Raw genomic sequence first — 7,016 nt, forward strand, 5'->3', positions numbered from 1 at the left:
GATATCGACCTGAAATAATGGAATTTGAGCTTTGGCGGAATGAGAAGGTAACCGGAGCACTAAAGAATTAGATAGAAGTAATAAGGAGTTGAGCTATTAAATGGTATTGTTGAATGTGAAGAGAAAAGAAGAGTAAAAAGTAAGCTAAGGAAAATTTTCACCGGAGTTATGTGATATAAAGGTAAGGAATCATCGAAATGTGTGATATTATCATGAGGATGTTAGTTAATGGTTATATGGGAGCTTCAGGACAACATGAATAATAATGAGTTTCGAGGAATTAAGGGAGTAAGAGTTGGTGGAGTATTTACACGATATGAGATTTTTGGTGGAAAGTTAGATGACGATACAATTAAGATAGTATTGGGAATAATGTTGAGGTAATTTTGTTGATGGGTTTGATGTTCTTTATTTGGGGATGTTAACCAAAGATAGGAGAAAAACCATGTTGTTTTGATACGAGTGTAAGGGGTTTGATATACGAGCAGTGGTGGTATTGTGGTGTTGTCACTAGTGGTTAAGGGTGATGATAGATAAGAAAGACAGCAGTCCTAGAGAGGTTGATTTTACAAAGGCCGGATTGATATGTATGGTTGTAAAGGAGTATAAGATGTGGTTATACGAGGCGAGCGCTAGTGGTTGAATATTAATGTTATGGCATGAGGTGATGGTTATGCGAATGGGAAAATATGTTATGAGGGGCATATGAGTTAAGCTCGGGCGACAGGTAACCTTTATCGAGTGGTAACTTACGTGATCATGATTGACTAGTTGGATGTGATTATGGGTCTATGATGTGTATAAATGTTTGTGTGAGGTTCTGACCTCACGAGAAGCGGTATGGTGTGATAGTTATAAAGATGTTATATGAATGTTTGGGATATATGTAGGGTACGACAATATGATGGAATGAGGCTAAAAAGGTAATAATTTGATTGATTTGGCATGGCTTGTTATAATTTTATGTGTATTGATAGCACATGCGTATTCCGTGAAATGGTAGAGATGATGTTCATGAGGTGCTTATCTGTTTATCCATATAATATGTTGTGTTGTGATTTAATAAAGTGGATTTGAGTAAGTTTTTCTTGTCTGAGAAGTTATGCTGAGTCAGTGTTTATGGGTTTGAGTAAGTTGTGATGTCTATCGGTGCGGTTGTGGTGCCTCGGGTGGTGATCCGGGCACGGTACTTCGTGTTGTGATGCGGGTATTTTCGCGCTGCGGTGCGGTTGTTGGTGACGGTGTTGTGATGCCGTCACCGGTTGTGGTGGAGTAGGCGGGATGATTATGATACGAGTTTTCGAAAGTGCATACCAGTTATACATAGATTGTTGTTTTGTTTGCTGTTGTTCTTTGTGAGTTTTGGTTGAACATGTAGACTGTTGTTTTGTTTGTTGATGTTTCTTACCAGTTTCAACTTGGGTGTGAGGGTAGAGTATGATATGGGAGAAAGTTGTGTATGTTTTGTTGTTGTGATGGTATAGTGATTTTCTGTTGATAGGGCACAGTTGTAAGAGGTTGTACAGAACATTTGACCTTGTTGTAGATGAGACATCGGTGCACATAGTCATGGCAAGTGATTCGTAGAACATGTGTGGTAATGATCTGAAAGCTGCAGGTGGTTTTAATCTTTCGTTGGGCCAGTGAGGGAAGGGTGTTTGGATTTAGTGTCTTGTTAAGTCATGTATGAGTTTTGCAGTGATGAAAGAAAAGAACTTGAGGATCTTGTGTGAGTGTACGTAACACGTGTGGATCGTGAGTTATGCTTTTGGCGATAGAAGTTTTATATAGTCTATATAGAGAGGTATGCCATGTTGCGGTAATGTGGAAGAGTTGGAGTATTGGTTATGCTAAGGGTTTTGCGGTATTAGTTAGATGGAGTGCAGAGTGAATTGAAGTATGAGAACTGTTTAAGTAAGAAAGCCTTGGAAATAGGAACGGTTATAGAAATGAGGTTATAGGCGGTTATCTTTGACATGTGGTGGTGATGAGGATGATGAGATGATTTAACTAAGGATTTAGTATTAGTGAGTTACGAGGACGTAACATTTGTCTTAAGAGGAGTAGGATGCGATAAAAGTGAGTTTCATGGTTGTGCATGTTGTAAAATAATTGGAAGTAGAGTGTTAGCATAGCGTAAAGGAGGGATTTGTTTTGTGGTTGATGTTGTTAAAAGGCCATGGCCGTGCTTGTAGTAGTGTGATGTTTAGGAGTTCGAGAGTTTTGATAGTGGCATGATGATGTTTATGAGTGTAAGTAAACTTCGAGGACGAAGTTCCTTTTAAGGGTGGTAGAATGTAACATTCCGTTTGATGTTAGAGGTATTTTGACATTGGATTGGCTCTGGATGATGTATTACGGAGCTAGTTGGTAGTGTATGGAGTTAGTGTTGAGAGAGATATAATGGAGTCAATACGATATCGTGAGCCATGTTGTGGAGGTAGGAATAGTTAGTGGGGTTGGTGTTACGAGTTCATGTTTGGGTTGAAGTTTTGTTTTGAGTTCTTAGTCACGTTGTTGTGTCTTGATCGAGTTAGTATGTTTTTTTTTGAGTATGGGTTGAACTTCGGGGACGAAGTTCTTTTTAAGGAGGGAAGACTGTAATACTCCGTATTTATGAGTCTTTGGGTACTCTATCGAGTAGGCCTTACTCTGTCGAGTAAGGGTGAGTTGCGTTTTAAAATAGTTTCGACTGTTGGGTACTCGATCGAGTAACTAGGATACTCCATCGAGTAAGGGGGTACTCGATCGAGTACCTTAGGCACTCGATCGAGTAGCCGGTTTACGGGGAGTTTTTCTCGGGCTTTGTTAATTATGCGATTAAGATATATAACCTTTTCCGTCATCATTCTAAACACTTTTGCAAAACCTAATTTCTTGTCAAAAGAGAAAGCAAAATACGTTCATCATCTTAATCGCATTGTTAGCAAATCCGGAGTTTGGAAAGTCGGTTTTCATCGTTGGTTATACCGTTGAGATCCTTGCGTCGAGGGTAAGATCTATGTACCCTTTTTATTGTCTTTCCTTTAAGTTGGTTAAACCCTAATCTAGGGATTTGGGGTTTTTGAGTAGTTTGTGATTTGGTAGCATTTGTATGTTGTATGATAGGAGGAGGTTTTGTAGAAGAAGCCTTTTGATACAGCTGTAGAGACCGTCGATAGTTGTGCTTTCCGGTAGGATTTCCTACTCGTATTAGTCCCATAATGGGATGATTGTTGATGTGTTGAGATTGATTGTTTGATATAGTAATTGTATTATTGTGACTTGTGATTGTGATTGTGGTTGTTTGTCTATGGTTCTCGAGATGCGTTCTCGGCTGAGTGGAGTCACTTGCGGGAGTGGCTTCACGCCCTAGTTTCGCCCTTCGTGGAACCCGCCACGGAAGGGGATGTGCACATTAATGGACAGGGTTATCGCTCGGTATGATGAGCGGGGCTTAGGTGGGAACGGCTGCGATCCCCACTTGCAGGGGCTGGTCCAGTGGACAGTCAGTGATTGAGATTGTTGGGATTGGTGTGATTGTGTGTGTGTGACGGTTAAGTCGCCTGTTGTTTATCTTATTGTTGATATATTGAGTTGTGTGATTAGTATCGACCCGTTTAAATGTTTTAAAAACTGTGGTGATCCATTCGGGGTGGTGAGCAGTTATTGAGCAGGTATGATATGACGCGTATGGGATAGCCGGGATGAGTCATCACGTGGCATTTAGAAGTCTTCATTTGTGTCGAGACGATGTTTTATAGCTTTGATAGTTTTAGCAAAGAGACCGTCCGAGAATCTTGTATTTCTTTTTATCGTTTGGAATTGCTATGTAATCACTTTAAACTTTATTTTCTTTTAAAGTTGTTTCGTTATTGTCTTATGAATATCATGCCTCGGGTAACCGAGATGGTGGCATCCTTATACCTGAGTGGTCCTGGTAAGGCACTTGGAGTATGGGGGTGTTACAAATGGTATCAGAGCGACGATCCTGAAACCTGTAACCAATGAACCCAATGAATATAGGGAGTCAATTAAAATGAACCCGGGTAAAGGTTGTAGGAGCTAATGCAAAGACTTGGGAGACGTCCTAAAGTCGCGAACTCGCCCTACAATTTTGAACCGGTCACCATGGGATATGAGTCAGGATCGCTATGTGTTTATCCTGTGAATTGTGTACCTATATGGTGATGTGTGGCATGAATCAGTGGATGTATGTATGTGGAGAATGGGGAATGTGTAAAAAAGATGGTGATAATGTGATTTCGTATGTTGTTGATTGAAAGCATGTTGCATGATAGTTGGTTTACAATGTTGGTTGGAATTGTTAGAAAAGTGTATGAGAATGATGAGTAATGTGTTGGAAATGGATGAATTGATTGGAAAAGATGGGGTAGCAATTGCATGAGAATGTGAATTTTGTGATTATGAATATGTTTAAGTGACGAAGTGTGTTTTTAATGTTGTTGTATTAGTAACATGGAAATAGGATTTGTAATGTATGAGAATGTTGTGTTACGAAAAGTTATAAAATTTAAAGTATGCGGTTAGTACATGACTAATGAGTTAAATAATATATGTGCATGATGGATGTTGTTGCTTGATTTTTGAAAATAGTAACATATGATTATGAATACTGGTTTTATGAGTTTTGGACTGGTTTTGTTTGCTTGGTTGCTGTTTAAGTTGTTTGGAAGTAAAATCAAGTAGTTGTGTTTTTTTTTCGATTATAAAGAGGTTGTATTTAAACTGTTATAACTTGAGATGCATAAATGATTTTGATGTGATTCCAATTGGAGGTGATAGCTTGTCCTTTTACGATTCTAACGATAGGTCACACGCCTAAAACGACCAAGTAATGAGTGAGTTATGACAGTTTACGAAAAACTGGACAGTCTTGAGAATTGGGGTACTCGATCGAGTAACTAGGATACTCGATCGAGTAAGGGGGCACTCGATCGAGTACCTTAGTTACTCGACCGAGTAGCCCTGGTGATTTGTTTTACGTGCTTCTGATCTTCACCTACTCGATCGAGTAAGTCCCTTACTCGATCGAGTGGCTAGTACTCGGTCTAGTGACCCTGTTTTGGGTCATATGCTTATGTTTTGACATTCGTTGCATATTATGTTTAATTCAAAGTTGTTATTTTACTTCTTTATGCATTGTTTTACATGTAATTTGGTCTTGATACGTAAGTTACCCAATCTTATGGGGTGGTGAGTGGCACCTTATGGTGAGTATGAGTTTGGTGGGAGGAGATGAGCTATATGTGGTTGTCTTTGAGAAGTGGAAAAAGAAAAAGAATATTGATGAGCTGATTGAGGCATGTTGCAAGTTTTGGTGAGACGTAGTGAGTGATTTATTCGCGAAATTGAGTGATGTAAAAGTAAGTGAAAGTGGGTAAGGGATGATGTGGGTCTAAGGAACGTGAGAATGAAAAGATTGAAAGGAAGGTTTGGATAGTGGCAACTTGAGATGTGTAAAGAATTATGGAGTGAGATGGTTAGGAGTCGTGTGGGTTAAGAATATACACAGTGAAAGTTCGTTTTAAAGGGGTTGAGAAGAGTAGTATATAGTGAACTTTATGGAGACATGTTGCGAGGTGGATTTGTAGACAGTGAGTGAGTTTGGGAGATTTGGTTTATTAAGAGGTGAAACTACGTGTGATTTCTTTGGGCATTTAACGGCATGAAATGAAGTTGTTTAAACAGTGAACGTTGATTTTATGGATAGGTTAGTGACAAGTGTGAGCGATAGCATAATAAGAGAAGATCCATGGTAAGAAAGAGTGAGATGATATCGACATGAAATAATGGGATTTGAGCTTTGGCGGAATGAGAAGGTAACTGGAGCACTAAAGAATTAGATAGAAGTAATAAAGAGTTGAGCTATTAAATGGTATTGTTGAATGTGAAGAGAAAAGAAGAGTAAAAAGTAAGCTAAGGAAAATTTTCACCGGAGTTATGTGATATAAAGGTAAGGAATCATCGAAATGTGTGATATTATCATGAGGATGTTAGTTAATGGTTATATGGGAGCTTCAGGACAACATGAATAATAATGAGTTTCGAGGAATTAAGGGAGTAAGAGTTGGTGGAGTATTTACACGATATGAGATTTTTGGTGGAAAGTTAGATGACGATACAATTAAGATAGTATTGGGAATAATGTTGAGGTAATTTTGTTGATGGGTTTGATGTTCTTTATTTGGGGATGTTAACCAAAGATAGGAGAAAAACCATGTTGTTTTGATACGAGTATAAGGGGTTTGATATACGAGCAGTGGTGGTATTGTGGTGTTGTCACTAGTGGTTAAGGGTGATGATAGATAAGAAATACAGCAGTCCTAGAGAGGTTGATTTTACAAAGGCCGGATTGATATGTATGGTTGTAAAGGAGTATAAGATGTGGTTATACGAGGCGAGCGCTAGTGGTTGAATATTAATGGTATGGCATGAGGTGATGGTTATGCGAATGGGAAAATATGTTATGAGGGGCATATGAGTTAAGCTCGGGCGACAGGTAACCTTTATCGAGTGGTAACTTACGTGATCAGGATTGACTAGTTGGATGTGATTATGGGTCTATGATGTGTATAAATGTTTGTGTGAGGTTTTGACCTCACGAGAAGCGGTATGGTGTGATAGTTATAAAGATGTTATATGAATGTTTATGATATATGTAGGGTACGACAATCTGATGGAATGAGGCTAAAAAGGTAATAATTTGATTGATTTGGCATGGCTAGTTATAATTTTATGTGTATTGATAGCACATGCGTATTCCGTGAAATGGTAGAGATGATGTTCATGAGGTGCTTATCTGTTTATCCATATAATATGTTGTGTTGTGATTTAATAAAGTGGATTTGAGTAAGTTTTTCTTGTCTGAGAAGTTATGCTGAGTCAGTGTTTATGGGTTTGAGTAAGTTGTGATGTCTATCGGTGCGGTTGTGGTGCCTCGGGTGGTGATCGGGACACGGTACGCCGTGTTGTGATGCGGGTATTTTCGCCTTTGCGGTGCGGTTGTTGGTGAC

This window comes from Silene latifolia, chromosome X (genome assembly GCF_048544455.1).
Source record: "Silene latifolia isolate original U9 population chromosome X, ASM4854445v1, whole genome shotgun sequence".
Classification (NCBI taxonomy): Eukaryota; Viridiplantae; Streptophyta; class Magnoliopsida; order Caryophyllales; family Caryophyllaceae; genus Silene; species Silene latifolia.